The sequence below is a fragment of the Sorex araneus genome, chromosome 3 (assembly GCF_027595985.1).
Source record: "Sorex araneus isolate mSorAra2 chromosome 3, mSorAra2.pri, whole genome shotgun sequence".
Classification (NCBI taxonomy): domain Eukaryota; kingdom Metazoa; phylum Chordata; class Mammalia; order Eulipotyphla; family Soricidae; genus Sorex; species Sorex araneus.
The window spans coordinates 105,606,618-105,625,819 of record NC_073304.1 but is presented as its reverse complement, the minus strand read 5'-3'; positions in this window follow the sequence as shown (position 1 = coordinate 105,625,819).

The window sequence follows — 19,202 nt, the reverse complement described above, 5'->3', positions numbered from 1 at the left end:
TCAGGGGGCGTGGCCTCAAAAGGGGGCGTGGCCTATTTTTGGAGTGCAGTTACTTTGCTCTCTCTCCTTTACTGCACACTTAGGTCACAAATCCCTATGACCTACTTACTCGAAGAACAACCTGGCCATCTCAATCACTGTATGCCTATAAGCCAGTAACGCATCCTAATTCCAGAAAAACTATCAGGAATACAACTAGGTACACAAAGCCCCGATAAACAGTCCATAGCATCAAGCTTTGATTAGAGCCCTACATAAACTAGGAAAATCGCAGTAATATAAGAAACTATTCTAGAAGGGGGAAAAAATTACCATTACTGATTTAGCTTGCCTACAATCCCCTCCTGGAGCAAGAGGCATAGTTATATAGAATCGGGAGCTTCCACCTCTATTGTTCTATAACAACAAGAAGAAACATCGAAAAAACCTGACACAAACAGAAAATGAAGAGATTCCAGAAACCTCAATACTTGTTACCCACAAATACAACCTCCTCTCAGATAAAGAATTCAGAGAAGAAATTGTCAAGATGGTTGAGGAACTCAAAGCAACCATGGAACGAACAGCCAATAAACTAAGGGAGGATATGAACACAGCCTTGGAATGGACCACCAACAAAATACGGGAAGAAATGAGAGCAGAGATTTCAAACCTATGAACAGAAGTCACACAATTAAAGGAATAGGTAGATGAGATAAAAGGCTCAGTGGTAGCCCTCAACAGTAGATTGCAGCAGAAGACAGAATCAGTGAGCTTGAAGATGACCTGCACAAAGCTTACAAACAACAACAAATAATGGCAAAAGAAGTCAAGATGGCTCTAGGACGAATCAGAGTCCTAGGGGATGACCTCAAAAGGAACAACATAAGAATCATGGGAGTATCAGAACCACAGGGAACTAATACCAATGAAAAAAACACAGTTAAAGACAGCATTGCTAAGAAATTCCCAGAGCTGGAGAATGCGGGCATCAAGATCCAAGGAGCCCGAAGGGTGCCAGCTAAAAGGGATCCCAACAAAATAACTCCAAGGCATATCATAGTCACAATGATGGATGCCGCGAATAGAGACACACTACTGCAAGCAGCAAGGTCAAAGAAGGAAATCACATACAAAGGATCACCCCTTAGATTCACAGCAGACCTATCAGAGGAAACCCTCTAATCCCAAAGACTATGGTGGGATATAGTGAAAAAGCTCAACAAAATGAACGTCTCACCAAGATCCGGCTAAACTCTCACTTAAACTCGAAGGAACCATACACTATTTCTCAGATAAACAACTCAAGAACTTCATAGACTCAAAACCAAGCCTAAAAGAAGGTCTAAAGAGACTTATATAAGACAAAAAAAAAAAAAAACCCTAACAAGAACAACAAACCCTACAGAAAGATGGCACATAATCCCATGACAATAATCTCTCTCAATGTCAATGGGATAAATGCACCAATCAAGAGACACAGAGTAGCAAAATGGATTCGGAAACTAAACCCAACTTTCTGCTGCCTACAAGAAACACACCTGAACAGTCAGAGCAAACACAGGCTCAAAGTCAAAGGATGGAAAACAATCCTACAAGCAAACAATTCCCTCAAAAAAACTGGGGTGGCCACACTAATATCTAACAACATAGATTTCAGGCTGAAAAAGATTAAAAGGGACAGTGACGGTAATTTCCTATTCATCAAGGGATACATACAACAGGAAGAAATCACACTCTTAAATGTATACACACCTAATGAGCGACCAGCTAAATATTTAAAGCAACTCCTAACAAACTTTAAGGAGGACATCTCTAGCACCACAATAGTAGTCAGAGACTTCAAAACCGCATTATCACCTCTGGATAGATCAACAAGAAAAAAACTCAACAAGGAAACAATGGCCCTGAAGGAAGAAATAGATGAGAGAGGGCTTATGGACCTATACAGGGCTTTACACCCCAAAAAGAAAGAATATACATTTTTCTCCAGTGCACATGGAACATTCTCCAAAATAGACCACGTGCTGTGTCACAAAACATACCTCAACAGAATCAACAAGATGGAAATTGTATCAACCATCTTCTCGGACCATGATGCACTAAAAATAAAAACTAAGCACACACAGACGCGGAACAACAAATCAAACACCTGGACATTAAACAACTCACTGTTGAACAATGAGTGGATCAAAAAAGGAAATTAAGGAAGAGATCAAAAGATACCTCGAAACAAACGAGAACGAAGACACAAGCTACCAGAACCTATGGGATCTGGCTAAAGCTGTGTTAAGGGGAAAATTTATAGCCCTGCAAGTATTCTGCAGGAGGGAGATCTTAGAAAAGGACCAGCAAAAGGAACCCAAGCCAGACCGAAGGAAGGAAATAATAAAACTTAGAGCAGATATTAACGGTAGGGAAACCCAAAAGACAATCCGAAAGATCAATAAAACAAAAAGCTGGTTCTTTGAGAAAATAAACAAGATTGATAAACCACTAGCAAGACTCACAAAGAAAGAAAGAGAACCCTAATAAACCGAATCAGAAATGAAAAGGGGGATATCACAACAGAAACCAATGAAATTCAAAATCATCAGAGACTACTCTGAAAATCTCTATGCCATGAAACAAGAGAACCTAAAAGAAATGGACAAATTCCTTGATTCCTACAATCTCCCAAAACTTAATCAAGATGACTTGGAATACCTGAATAGACCCATTAATATCAAGGAAATTGAAACTGTTATCAAATGTCTTCCCAAAAACAAAAGTCCAGGCCCGAATGGATTCACTAGCGAATTCTTCCAAATATTTAAAGAGGACCTGTTGCCAATTCTTTTCAAGTTATTCAAGGAAATTGAAGAAACAGGGACTCTACCAAACAGTTTCTATGAAGCTCATATCTCCCTAATACCAAAAGCAAACAAAGATAGCACTGACAAAGAAAACTACAGGCCAATATCCCTGATGAACATGGATGCGAAGATTCTCAACAAAATACTAGCAAATAGAATCCAACAACTCATAAAAAAAATCATACATCACGATCAAGTAGGATTCATCCCGGGGATGCAAGGATGGTTTAACATTCGGAAATCGATCAACATAATCCATCATATCAACAAAAGTAAAAATAAAAACCATATGATCATTTCAATAGATGCAGAGAAAGCATTTGACAATATCCAACACCCATTTATGATGAAAACTCTCACCAAAATAGGCTTAGAAGGAACTTTCCTCAAGATAGTCGAAGCCATCTATCGCAAACCCATGGCAAGCATTATCCTTAATGGAGAAACACTAAAGGCCTTCCCTCTAAGATCAGGGACAAGACAATGATGCCCACTCTCACCACTTCTGTTCAACATAGTACTGGAAGTACTTGCAATAGCAATTAGGCAAGAAAAAGACATTAAGGTTATACAGATAGGAAAGGAAGAAATCAAGCTCTCACTATTTGCAGATGACATGATTCTATACCTAGAGAATCCTAAAACCTCTACCAAGAAACTCCTGGAAACAATAAACTTGTACAGTAAAGTTGCAGGCTATAAAATCAATACTCAAAAATCCATGGCCTTCCTATACACAAATAGCGAGTCAGAGGCAAGTGACATTAAAAAAAAAATCCCATTCACAATTGTGCCCCAGAAGATCAAATACCTCGGAATCAGCCTAACTAAGGAGGTAAAGGATCTCTACAAGTAAAACTACAAAACACTACTCAGTGAAATAAAAGAGGACACGAGGAAATGGAAACACATTCCCTGATCATGGCTAGGAAGACTTAACATAGTAAAAATGGCAATACTCCCCAAAGCACTATACAGATTCAATGCAATTCCTATAAGGATACCAATGAAATTCTTCAAAGAAATTGATCAAACACTCCTGAAATTCATATGGAACAATAAATGCCCACGAATACCCAAAGCAATTCTTGGGAAAAAGACGATGGGAAGTATCACCTTCCCCAACTTCAAACTTTACTACAAAGCAGTAACAATTAAAACAGCATGGTACTGGAACAAAGGCAGAACCGCTGATCAATGGAACAGGGTGGAATATCCCTACATGCAACCCAAAATATATGATCATCTGATCCTTGGTAAGGGGGCAAGAAATGTGAAATGGAACAAGGAAAGCCTCTTCAACAAATGGTGCTGGCATAACTGAACAGCCACATGCAAAAAAATGGGCTTAGACATCGACCTAACACCATGCACAAAAGTCAGATCAAAATGGATTAAAGGCCTCAACATCAGAACACAATCCATAAGGTACATCAAAGACAAGGTCGGCAAAACCCTTCACGATATTGAAGCTAAAGGTATCTTCAAAGATGACACGGAACTAAGTAAGCAAGTAGAAACAGAGATAAGCAGATGGGACTATATTAAACTAAAAAGCTTCTGCACCGCAAAAGACACAGTGACCAGAATTCAAAGGGAATCTACAGAATGGGAAAGGATATTCACCCAGTACCTATCTGATAAAGGACTAATAACAAGGGTATATAAAGTACTGGTTGACCTCTACAAAAAGAAAACACCCAGCCCCACAGTCTTGGGTGAGCCTCACCTATAGAGGAACCTGCAGAAAAACACAGATATGTGGGACATGGGATACTAAGATATCCAAGCCCGCTTGGATTGGGACTGAGCCTCCACCCCCAGCTCCCCTGATTTACAATAGTTTAGCAGTCAGACCCACAAAGTGCCCCCGGCGCCATATAATCTCACCAAAGGCCAAGATCCAGAGACTATTGAAATAAAGCTCCCAGAAGAGAGTAACACAGAGTGTCCTGGAGCACGTGGCCACAAATGCATCCACGCAACCTCTTATACTCTAGCCCACTGAGGAACCAAAATTAGCACACATTTGTTTGGGTTTAACATATGTTTGTAATCTCTTATACACTGGTTTAAATGGCTCCAGGATGAAACAAAACAATCTTCACACACTTTCCTCATATGGTTGTGGGACGGTGCACAGTGGTGGAATTGTTTGAATATTATCTGTGATGAACTATTGTGAACAACTTTATAGAAATAAAATTAAATTAAAAAAGAAACATGCAAACAATTTTGATTAGAAACGAAAGAGGTATTACAACAGACCCATCTTTAATTCACAAAATGGTGAGTTTACTAAGAACAAATCATTCTGTTAAACTGGAAAAGCCAGAAGAAATGAACAGATTCTTAGAATCATAATCTGTCAAAATGGTGCAAAGAAAAATTGTGAAATCTTAATAGGACAATCACAGCAAGGAAATTGAATAGAAATAAAAGAAGTATGCCAACAACAAACGTTCTTAAAGACTTACAACCTCTATTTCTTAAGCTTTAAAAATATTAGAGAAACAGAAAATTTTGTGATAATTTCTATAAAGACAACACTATACTAATATGCCAAATGAATGGGGACAGTGCTAAAAAAATATATTTCAGACCAATTCCCAGATGAGCATACGTACAAATATCCTGAAAAAAGTCTTAGTGAACCAAATCCGACTACATATCAAAAAATTATACAATATGATAAAGTAGAATTTACACCAGCGATGGTTTAATGTATGCAAATAAATTCATGTAAAATATCTATTAAAAAAGTGATATCCAATATAATTCTCAATGGCAAAAAACGGGAAGTATTTCCTTTGAGATTAGCAAAAGGCAAGAGTGTCTGAAGACTGTTCTTTAACTCAGTATGTACTTAAAATTTCTCTCAAGAGTAATTAGACAAGAAAAAGAAAGTAAAAGGGATTCTAACTAGAAATCAAGAAGTAAAACTCTCACTACTTTCAAATGACATATAATATATATGTATATATATATATATATATATATCGAGAGAGAGAAAGAGAGAAGACCCTAAAGAGCCCATTGAAAAGCACCTTCTGGGCTGCTGAGATAGTACAGTGGCTAGGGTGATTGCTTTGCATACACCCTACCTAGATTAGATATCCCACGTCCTTTTTAGTTACCTGAGAGCCACCAGGAATAATTCCTGAGTGAGGAGCTAAAAGTAAGTCCTGAGCACAGTCGGGTATGCTCACCATGCTTCTACTTCCATAAAAGCACATTGTAACAATAACAAATTCAACACATAAAAATATATCACATTTCTATATGCACGAGACTATAATGAACTAGAAAATAATGAGATCAAAGAGCATTCCTATTCAAAATTGTGTACAAAATTATCAATGCCTAGGAATCAACTAAAATATTAGGTGAAAGATCTATAACATGAAAATTATAAATTTCTTAAGGAAGAGATAAAGCATGACCTCATAAATGATAGTAGAAAATTATTCCTTGTTCATGATTGAAAGAATCAACATTATCTCTATGACCACCCTACCTAAACAATATTCAACACAATTCCAATGGAAAATCAGATAAAATTTTAGTACTTATAATAGTCAAAGTTATGGTTAGTGGGAGTTTTTGTTTTGTCGCCACATCTGGCAGGGTTCAGGGTTTTTCCTGACTCTAGGGATTATTCCTCATGGTGCTTGGAACCAAATAGGCTGCTACATGCAAGGCATGCTCTCCCAAACTGCTCTACTGTCTCTCCAGCCCCAATACTGAGATTTAAATAAAAAAAAACAAACTGAACAGCTAAAATAATACTGAAGATAAATAACAAACTGAGAAGTATTTTATTAACTAATTTGAAACTGTATTATACAGTATAAAAGCAGCTTCATTATATCTTTATAATAGAGAGATATTGCGTATAACAATAAGAATAGACTCTGATTATTGGATTATAATTTTGTACCCAAAGACAAATCCCCAGATATATATTAAACTAATTTATATAATGGGGCTTGATATATAAAGTGAAGTAAAGGTAACTATAGCTCCTCTAACAAATGGCGATAGGAAAAATAGTTAACCACAGGTTAAAAATAATATGATGCTTAAGTGATTTTTCACAACATACACAAAAGTACTTTCAAAATGGTCTGATATAAGACCAGAAACCATAAAATATGTTGAGTAAAATATAGGCACAGTGTTTAGGACTTGAACCTCCAAAGTGTTTTGAGGTCCTCAAAATGAGCATTTCAAAAATGAAATTCATTGTCAAAGCAACAGAATTAAAAATAAATAAATAGGACTTCATCAAATTAAAGAGTTTCTGCATGTCAAAAGAAAGGTAGGTTAAAACTGAAGAGAAACTGACTGAAAGGAAATATGTGTAATCAACACTTTATATAAATGTTTAATATACAGAATATATAGAGAGCTCACAAATGAGAAGAACAAAAATCCGAATGTGGAGCATGGTTACAGGCTATGTTCCAATACTCATCCCTTCACCAGTGAACATTTCGTGCCACTAATGTACCCAGTTACCCTCCCTGCACCACCAAATCCCTGCAGCCTGCATCTATGGCTGACTATTTCTTGCTCTCTTTGTTGCTCTTTCTCTCTTAAAAAAAATGTAGCACTGTAGTCCCATTGTTCATCGATTTGCTCGAACAGGCACCAGTAATGTCTCCATTGTGAGACTTCTTGTTACTGCTTTTAGCATATCTAATATGCCCAAGGTAGCTTTCCAGGCTCTGCCATGCAGGCGGGATACTCTTGGTAGCTTGCTGGGCTTTCTCAGAGAGACAGAGGAATCGATCCTGGGTCAGTGCATGCAAGGCAAATGCCCTGCCCACTGAGCTATCGCTCCAGACCCCATAATTACTAGTTGTGTATAATCCCACTAAAACATATCTCAAAATGCAAATATTTGGGGCCAAAGCAATACTACAGCAGGTAGGGCATTTTCCTTATGTGCGGCCAATCGAGGTTTGATCCCTGGCACCCCATATGTTCCCCCAACCAAGAATGCCAGGAATGATCCCTGAGCATAAAGTCAGAGATAAGCCCTGAGCAACACTAGGTGTGTGAAAAACAAAACACCAAAAACATGAAAACTTTACCTAGACCTAAGACAATTCAGCTACAAAAGTCTTGATTAATTCAATTCAATTCAACACTCTAATGCATTAAGATCCACATATTTTAGGGTCAGACACAGTTCAATGGGGTGAGCAAAAGCTTTGCCCCAGGAAGTACCCCAGGTACTACGCCACGGTCCCACAAGGAGTGAACCCTGAGTACTAAACAAGAAGTAGCCCTAGCACCACCAGATATTAAAAAAAATATTTTGAAAAGCCCTGACAACTTTAATCCCTACATAGACCAATGGCCATTCCTACTATCAGATAATAAAGGCTGATAAAAATGCAGACATGTTCCTTAACTCAATATTATAAGAGCAGAATGACAGAAAGTCAGCTGTGCATGAAAAGCCTGGAATTAATTCAAAAATGTACTAATTTAAAAAAACTGTCACAATTATTCACAATTTTACAATATTATCAAGAATAGGGTTTCATAAAACATTATTCAAACCCCACACCCATAAAAGAATACAATTTTCCAATACAATTTTCTCATGGTCCCACATTACTTCCTCTGACCTGTCAAAGTACCCTTTGCTCCTCCTTTTTGCACTGCCATGGTAAAGTCAGTTGTATAGAAAAATTTTGAAATTCTATTGCTTTGGGCCATTCATTATTCTTCAATTATGCTTCTTTATATCTCACATATAAGAGGTTTTTTTTTCTATCTCTCTTGACTGACTTCACTCTGTATGATATTCTCCAGTTCCTTACATATAGCAATAAACTGTGTGATTTCATCTTTTCTTATAGTGGAGTATGATTTTATCATGTGTGTATAATAGATACATACATATATGTAGTATACATATATTCAGGTATAATCTATGCATATATCCACATGTGCACATATTCACTAACTATGTTCCACTGTGTGTATATATACCATAAAACATGTATATAATACTTATAGAGAGTTATAGATATAGATAGGTCGCTCCTGGTTTATCAGTCTTCTCTCATAAACATTATGAATAGTGTTGCAATCAACATACACGTTCAAATACACCTTCTGTTTAGAATTTTTTGTCCTTTGGGGTATATTCCCAAGAGTGGAATTGCTATAATACATGAAAGCTCTGTTTCTAGTTTCTAGTTTTCTTGAGTTCAGTTTTTGCTATCATCCATGCCAACCTTAGTTGTTTAATTCCTTTTGATGCCTGCCAGGTTCACAGGTTTGAGATAATATCTCAATGTAGTTTTTATTTATATTTTTCTGATAATATATGATGCAGAACAATGTTTCATATGCTTATTGATTATAGGTAAGTCTTCTTTGAGAAACCTCCTTCACCTCTTCTAACAATATTTTAATGGGGTTGATAATCTTTTTCTTGCTAAAATTTACAAGTTCTTTATACAGCTTGATTATTAATCATTTGACAGTGTTGGACAATAATTCTCTTCCTGCATATGAGTATCATTTTCCTCTTGTCATATATTCTTGTGGTTCAGAAACCTATTGATTTTATATAGTCCCATTTATTGACCTTGACTTCCTTTTTCTTGGCCAATTTCATTGAATTGTTAGATGCCTCTAGATTCAATGACAGAAAGGGGTCTGACTATATTTTCTTCAATATATTTCATGTATTATTATCTGATATAGAGCTCTTCAATATATTCTAATCTATTTTAAGTTGACTTCTATGCATGGTGTGATATAGAGATTTTTTTATCGAATCAACATGAGATAGAGCATTACAAAATTGTTCATGATTGCATTTCAGTCATACAGTGTTCCAACACCCATTCCTCCACAAGTGTAATTACCCAAAACCAGTGTCTCCCGTTTCTCTCCCACCCCTTCAAGACACTTCCAACCCCAGCCTGACTCTTGGCAGGCACCTCTCATCTCTCTTTTTCTCTCTCTCCCCCTCTCTCTCCTCTCTCTTTTCTCTTATATCTTCTCTCTCCTCCTCTCTTACTCTGTACATTTTAGTCATTGTACATTGTACTTTAGTCATTGATACAGATGGCTGAAATGGTATCATCTATAGCTCTTTACCTGCTTTCAAAACTCAGTTCTTGTCCAGAGTGATCATTTCCAATTACTATTGTCATAATGGACCCTCCTCTATTTTTAACTACCATCCATTTCCCACATCATTGACTAACCATTGACCAGTCCTCCTGGTCCTTTCCCTGGCCTTGATTATTAGTTCTATACTATTTTTATATCCCACAAATAAATGCAGTCATTATATATATATTCGCCTCACCTTCTGACTCATTTTACTCAGCATGATCGTCTTTAAGTCTATCCAGTTCCAGGCAAATTTTATGACCTCTTTTCCTAACAGTTTTGTAGTATTCCATTGTGTAGATGTACCATAGTTTCTTTATCCATATGTCTGTTCTCGGGCAATCAGGTTGTTTCCAGTATCTGGCAATTGCAAATAGTGCTGCAATGAACAGAGAAGTGCAGATGATGTTACGCTGTGTGTTTTTGGGTTCCCAGGGTATATTCCCACAAGTGCTGGGTTGAATGGGAGCTCAATTTCTAGTATTTTTAGGAATGTCCATATTGTTTTCCAAAATGGCTGGACCAGTAGTCATTCTCACCAGCAACGAATAAGGCTACCTTTCTCCCCACATCTATGCCAGCACTGGTTGCTCTTGTTGTTTTGTATGTATACCAGTTTCTGTGGTGTAAGTTGATATATCATTGTTTTTATTTGCAACCCCCAAATTATTAGTGATGTAGAGCAATTAACTTATTTTGACCATTCGAATTTCTTCTTCTAGGAAGTTTCTGTTTATTTTATCTCCCCATTTTTTGATGGTATTGGGTGGTTTTTTTTTTTTTGGTCTTGTAAAGTTTTTCCAGCGACTTCTATATCTTTGATATTAACCCCTTATCAAATGCATATTGGGTGAATAGTTTTTCCAATTTCGTGGGCTGTCTTTGTATCTTCATCACTGTTTCTTTTAAGGTGCAGAAGCTTCTTAGTTTAATATGATCCCATTTGTTAGCATTTGATTCCACTTGCTTGACCAGCAGTGTTTCATCTTTGAAGATTCTTGGAGTTCCAATATCCTGCAAGGTTTTGCCTATGGTTTCTTCCATATACCTTGTGGATTCAGGTTTGAGGCTGAAATGTTCAATTCATTTTGATCTGACCTTTATGCATACATTAGGTAGAGGTCAGAATTCATTTTTTTAAACATGTGGCATGTCCAGTTTTCCCAGCAATACTTGAGAATTGAATCTGTCGCCCGCGTGCACAGCAAACACCCTACCTGCTGTACTATTTATTGCATCATTTAAAAATGTTACATCAATATCACATATATTTTAAATTTAAAATTCATATGCTTCCACTCCAGCCCATCACTATTTAACATATTAATATAAAGCAGGTAGGTGGATGGGAGCTGGGGGTGGGGGCCGGGGAGTTGGGGGTAGCGTATGCCTAATGAAGAGTTATTCAGACATAATAAAACCCAGATAGGATTTAAAGAAATTACTCTTATCATTATCACTAACGTGATTAAAATCATTGTAGTCAGACCCACTTTGAGGACTCAAGAGCTGAGGCATGATAAAAGTATAACAGATGCCAGAGATGGCTTAGGAGAAGCATTGACCCACACAGGAGAAGACAAACTTCAGCGGACACAGTAAGTTTTGATAAGAGCATAAAGGAAGACCACAAAAAGTTCAAAGCTTTTTCTTCATGACAACTTTTTCAACTCTCTTATCCACAGAAAACCACAGGCTTAAAGCAACCTGCAGAGTATCCAGATATAAGTGAATCCTAAAATCTATTGTAGGCCTTCTTACTTCTGAGAAGCCCATGTTCTCTCTCAAATGAATTTCTCTCTGTGTTTTTCTCTCTTTTTCTCCTTCCTCCTAAATTCTAAATACAGTTTACTTCAGTATCTATCTCCTTCTGAAACTTTTTCTTAGTGATTGCAAGAAAATGGACCTTGAAAATCCAGGGCAAGGTCTAGGACCCACTTTCCTTTCCTGCCAAGAGCAATTCATTTCTTGAGCCTGAGTCTAAGGCTCCTGGGGAAATTATTTTTCCATGTTGTGAAGAACATGTAAACATCTCCTTGAAGGCGGTCTTGTGGAGCTGGTGAGAGGTACAATATGTACCTTGCAGGGGCTCACTGCCGATTTTCATCAGTCCTGGATTTCCCCAGGAATTTCCTGGGTGACTGAGGTGCTCTGTAGAGAGAAGGGCAGACTTTTCAAATCTGCCATCTCTTCCTTCTATCCACTTTCTGTAAGTCACGTGCAACACCACTACTAAGACATGTAAAGTAACTATAACTACTTGCTCAAATAGAATCTGTGGCCAATGTTCAGACTGATCATTTTTGATTCTGGAAAACCATTTAAATAAGGAACCTTTGAATATGAGCACACATTTTTCCTTTTTCTCTGTGAATGAGAGGTAGAATATGAAGAAATTATAAATATTTTCTTTTTCTTTTTTTGCTTTTTGGGTCACACCCGGCGATGCACAGGGTTTCCTCCTGGCTCTGCATTCAGGAATGACTCTTAATGGTGCTCAGGGGACCATGTAGGATGCAGGGAATCGAACCCAGGTTGGCCACGTGCAAGGCAAACGCCCTACCTGCTGTGCTATCACTACAGCCCTCATTTACAAATATTTTCATGTTATAATTACTTATACCTTGAGTCATGAAATAGTAAAACGTAAATCTAAAATAGCTTGGAGCACACAAGTAAAACATTGCAGTTTCTTTAAAAAGTTATGTTTCACAAATGAGCCAAATATTTTCCAAAAATAGATAACAGAAATAACTGTGCAAGCAAAATGTTGTACTGAGAAAATAGCAAAACTGAAGTGTACTACATGTGAAAATTTTGTGTGTGTTCTGAGACACAGATCTTTTCAGAGCAAGCATAAACATTTCCTATAAGGTAGGGAAGAAAACACAAGTACCATATTCCCATTTAGTGACCTTTATAATTCACCTCCCACTACAATAACCAAAATGGACTTCACCATTAGGCATATAGGAAAGGGTAACACAGTCTAACAGTAAGGAAACTACCCGGGGATTATGAGAGTTAATTTCTCCTTTTAGCACTTATTAACTTTCAACCTTGAGCAAGAAGGTGTGTGATGCAGCTTTACCTTTACAATACTTTGCCTGTGTCTGGCGAATAACAACTTTGTGGTTGTTTATGGTGCATAATACACTATGTAAAAATAATTGCCATAATGTCTGCTTCTCATATTGCTTGTGCTACCACAAGCACTTTTGTATAAATGTAATATTCTGTGCATTTGGAATTAACGTTAAAAATTTCTGACGGAAATAAAACACACCAAAAAACCCATAAAATCTTGTTGAGTTATTAGTTCTTCTCTTCGTGACCTCTGGTGAGAATGACCTAGAAGACAGTTCAGTAGCTAAAGAGGTGTTAAAGGGAAATGTGAGTCGATGAGCTCAATTTCTGTGCTACAGTATGTGGTGACTCTGATAGCATCATTGTCTTGAGATTGAAAGAGACAAGAATAGTGTCTAATCATCATTTCATATTCTTTTGTCACTAATTTATGGCTGCTTTAGCAATTCTGGATAATGAGGACTCTGTGAAAAGGGCAAAGGACACACGAGGGACCAGAGGAACTTCATAAGATGGGGGGGAAATGTGGATTTAATTCAAGACTGCATCTCATGAAATGTTGCTCAAAGAAAGCAATTGCTTCCAAAAACCTATCTCCTGATAATCACTGGTCACAGCAGAAATGGTAGGAAATTAGAGAAACAACCAACACAAGGTCAAGGTAGGTAGGACTGCAAAGAGTAATATTTGCAACCTGAATTACAAATATAAGTTACATGTATTTTATCTTGTGATAAAATCTTCTTTTAGATAAAATCTTTTATCTTTTATTTAAATTATAGTATGTTGACATAGTTATAACTATAATATTTATAATTTTCATGTACAAAGTTGCACCTCATCTTCACTGAGGTACTCAAGAGCCCTCACTGCTTCCCTAAAGTCACCACGAGTTTGCCTCTTCATTCTTTGTCCTCTGCTTGGTAAATTTAGTTTTATAATCAAAGGCCAAGGGTTTCTCATCATTCATTGATGTCTATTGTTTTCTTTTATTTGTCACCATATTACGTAAGTGAGATTCTACAGTACTTTTCCTTCTCACTAGAGATTTTCTTCACATTATACCACCACAATGCAATGAACTTCAATAATTCCTCCTTTCTTTTAGCAGAGTAGTATTTCATTATGTTTTATAGAGCACAACCTTGTTAGTCATTTATTTGTCTTTGGATATCTGGGTTGTTTTCTTAGCTTGGCTATTGCCCATGTTATTGCATGATGTTTCAATAACAGGTGCTAATATTAACATAGTTGTGCCTATAGATATATAAATTAATATTTTGCCACTTGGAGGTAGAAAAGAAAAAGTATAATCAGTAAATAATATAAAATGTTAAGTGATAGCACAGCGGGTAGGGCGTTTGCCTTGCACACAGTCAACCGGGGTTCAATTCCTCTGTCCCTCTAAAGAGCCTGGCAGGCTACTGAGAGTATCGCGTCCACACAGCAGAGGCTGGCAAGCTAACCGTGGCATATTCAATATGCCAAGAACAGTAACAAGAAGTCTCACAATAGAGATGTTACTGGTGCCCGCTCAGGCAAATCAATGAACAATGGGGCAATAGTGCTACAGTGCTACAGTGCTACTCTTGCTTTATGAGAAATCTCCATTCTGTTTTCCATAGTGACTGAACCAGATGTTCCCAGCAAGAGTGAAAAATTTCCCTTTCATCAGATCTCTGCCCAAACTGGTTGTTTTCAATTTTGGGGATCATACATTCTCACTGGTAAGACAATGGTAACACACTGTCCCTGTGATCTGCAATTTCCTGTTCAAAGGTGACTAAGAGCACTTTTTCATTTGCCTATTCTCTACCTGTATTATTTCATTATCTACTCTCCCCTTTTGTCACTGATTTCTTGTTATTGTTGTAAAACTTTGAGACTGTTTATATAACTAGCTAAATATCTGATGTATTGTCTTTTTAAAACTTTTAGCTTAAATTTCATTTGTCATAAAACATATTTTCAATTCAATATAGTCCATTTGTAAATCTTTACTTTTCTCATCTTTTCCAGTTAAGTAAAATCATTGAAGATACACCTGAAGATTATGTTTTCAGGCTGGAGCGATAGCAGATTGGGTAGGGCTTTTGTCTTGCACTCTGCTGACCTGGATTCAATTCCCAGCATCCCAAATGGTCCCTAGCACCACCAGGAGTAATTACTGAATTACTGAGTGCAGAGCCAGGAATAACCCCTGTGCATCGCCAGGTGTGACCGAAGAAGCAAAAAAAAAATAAAATGCTGAATTACTCTCTATGTCTCTCTCCCTCTCCTTTAGGTCATTGTAGTTTGCAATACAGATACTAAAAGATAGTTATACATATTGCTTTACTGACAAGAACACTCAGTTCTTCAGCATGATCATTTTCAACTATCATTGTCACACTTACCACTTTTCTAGATTACCTACACTCCATCTCCCACACACTTGTGGTCAATCCCAACCATTGACCAATCCTCCTAGTCCTTGTTTTCCCTATCCTTGGATGTTAGTCCTCTACTATATATTTTTTATATACCAAAAATGAGTGCAGTTATTCTATATCTGTCCCTCTCCTTCTGGCTCATTTCACTCAGCATGATATTCTCCACGTTCATTTATTTATAGGCAAATTTCATAAGTTCCTTTTTCCTAACAGCTGTGTGTATTCCATTCTGTAGATGTACCATAGCTTCTTTTTCCATTCATCTATTCTCGGGTACTCAGTTTGCTTCTAGATTCTGGCTCTTTTGAATAGCACTTCAAGAAGCTGTTTGAGAGTGTTTTTTTTTTCTTCTACTTCCTGAAAGAACCTGATAAGGATTGGCACTAGGTCCTCTTTAAAGGTATGAAAGAATTCTTTTTCATCCTTTCACTCTGAGCCTTTGTCTATCCCATGACTTCAGATGTGTTTCCTATAAATAGTAAGTGGATATATTTTGTTTCCTAATCTATTTTGTTATTCTTCGTCTTTTGATTGGAAACTTCAGTTTATTGACATAGAGAAATTATTAATTAGAAAGGGCTGTACTACCATTTTACTGTGTTCGGTTGTTGCTTCTACAATTGGCTGCTTGATTAATGTAAATAGTCTGAATTTCATTCAGGTTCAGTTTACTTATTGCAAATGCTGTCAGCTCTGTTTGTCTGAGAATGTTTTTTCCACTCACCCATATAAGTGAGAGCTTTGCAGGATAGTGATTGAAATTTTTTTCAGTGAATAATTTTGAATAAATATATCATTCCACTCTTTTCTTTCCTGCAGTATTTCATTGAGAGATTTGTTGTGATTCTATTGTTGTGTCCTTTATATTTAAGTTTTGTTTCTGTCTGGACACTTTAAGAACTGTCTCTTTCTCTTTGGATTTAACCATTTTTATTACTATATGTCTTAACATTGTTCTCTTAGGTGTATTTTTCTTGGTCCTCTTTGGACCTTTTAGATCTGTATATCAGTTTCCGTGCAGAGAGTGCACAAGTTCTCACCAATGATCACCTATGTCTTGTTCTTCCCATACCCTTGTTTCTTCTCCTTCTGGTTTTCTTATAATTAAGAGGTTATCCTCTTGCTATTAAACATTATGTAACTTACATTCTCTTTAATTCCAGTGCTTCTGTTTTCTTTTGGCATTACCTATCAATGCTGACTTTTATTTTGCTTTCAGTTCACCTATGTTATTCTTTACCTGTACAATTCTACAACTAAGGCTTGCTGTTGTATTCTTGAGTACCTTCAATTCATTTTGTGTGTAATTTGTCATCCTTTGTATCTTCTTTGAGTTTGTTGAATTTGTCATCTAGTGATTTCTTAATTTCATTGGCTAGTGCTTGTTTAATTTATATTAAATTAAATTAAGTTAATTTAGGTTAGTGAGTTTTTATTTCAGATCCTCATCAATCAGGCTCAAGAGTTTTAATGGGTTTGAGGATTTTCCTGGATTCTATCTCTGACACAACAGTTTGCTTCCTTAGTTCCCTTTGTTCTATGAATTTTATGTGGGTTAATATTGGAGTTTTAGATTCCCAGTTACTTGAGAACTTATTGTGAGGTCCAAAAGCAGTCTCCTCAGCAGCCATGACAAGCTGCAGCTAACATTGTCTTGGCTAGGCCTCAGTTTTGTTTCTCCAAAGCAGGACTTGCAGTTTCTGGTAAACTCCTAGTTGAGTAATTTGCCAAGATAAGGAATTAGGCAGCTGGGTCTGGCCGGTCATAAGGGGTCACTGTACCCTCCTCAGAAACTGTTACTAATCATTGCCTAATTGCTGACCACCATTGTAATAGAGCCAATGCTAAAAATAGATCAATATAAATTGCTTCTTAACTCTGAACCCTATATAAACTGCTTGTGATTTGGAGTTGGGGTCAAGACTCCATTGTGTTGGATGAGGCTTGGATTCTAGCTCAGGCTAGTGTTGGCTCGGGCTAGTAATAAAGTTTCTTTGCTTTTGCATTATCCCATGTGGAACTGAGTCTCTCCGTGATTAGGGATCTGAAACTCAGGCACAACATTATATGTTCAGTTGTTTATACCAAAGGGCTGCTGGTGGTACCTCTGCTGCTCAAGGTATTTCCTTTGCCACATGGTACTACTGCTAGTCATTCAACAAGGGGGTCTTAACTTATCGCTCTGTATAGTTGACTGAGATATATGACTGAATAAGATAAGTGAAGTATGCCCATTGTACCTACTGACTTCAGTATGGAGTGTTTTCAGTAATAATCTTGCATAAACACCTAACTGTCCCTGCCGTTTCATATTTGAGAAATAGAGCTGATGTTCAGATGGTGTGACTCCCTGAACTACTGGCGGGGTTGGTGTGAAGGGAGCCTTCAGGGTCCAGGCTCAGAAGTTATTCATCTAGAGTCTGGTTGTTGTGAAGGAAGAGGTTATTATTTTTATTTTAAGAATAATGATATGCTTAAAAAATATAGTCGAAATGACATCTGCACTTATATCTTCATTGGAGCACTGTTTACAATAGCCAGAATCTGGAAAAAACCCGAGTGCCCTAGAACAGATGACTGGTTGAAGAAACTTTGGTACATCTATACAATGGAATACTATGCAGCTGTTAGAAAAAAGGAGGTCATGAATTTTGCATATAAGTGGATCGGCATGGAAAGTATCATGCTAAGTGAAATGAGTCAGAAAGAGAAAGACAGACATAGAAAGATTGCACTCATCTGTGGAATATAGAATAACAGAGTAGGAGACTAACACCCAAGAGTAGTAGAAATAAGTACCAGGAGGTACCATGGCTTGGAAGCTGACCTCACATTCTGGGGAGAGGGCAACTCAGAGAAGGGATCATCAAGTATAATGCAGTCGGAGGCCATGCAGGGGAAGGATGATGCGGGCTGAATGTAGACTAGAGACTGAACACAGTGGCCACTCAACACCTCTATTGTGAACCACAACACCTAATTAGAGAGAGAGAGAGAACAAAAGGAAATGCCCTGCCACAGTGGCAGGGTGGGGTGGGGGAAGATGGGATTGGGGAGGGTAAGAGGGATGCTGGGTTTTGGAGAATGGGCACTGGTGAAGGGATGGGTATGGGGGAAACGAGCAGAAAAATGTATAAATTTGTAACTGTACCCTCACAGTGATTCACTAATCAAAAATAAATAAATTAAAACAAAAAACAAAAAAAAAGAAAAGAAAAAAATAAAATAAATAATGACAATGCCAAATGTTAAAAAAAATTAAAAAATTAAAAAAGAATAATGATATGCTTGAATACTCTATTTCTTAAAAAGTAGAATAATATTTAACATACATTTGCTTTTTACATCCAAATAAAAGGAGCTGTTTGCAAATGTTGGGCACTCATATGACATTTCTTTTGATTATTAAAATATTTTCACTGAAAATAAGATAAATATTGTTATTAAATTAATATAGTTATGAGATATGTTAGTCATACGAGTTAAATTTATGTGAAACAACATATACATGCCATAAAAATTTGCACAATTCATAATATATTCAGGCTATTTTCAGTATTTTTTAGCCAGAAAATTTAGGACATAAGTTCAAGTGTTCAATTTATCACTACAAATAGGTATGTCAAATCATGTCTTACCAGATAGCTTTAAAGGGCTAGTGGTAAGAGAGAAATATATCATTTATTTCCTCTTTCTATTT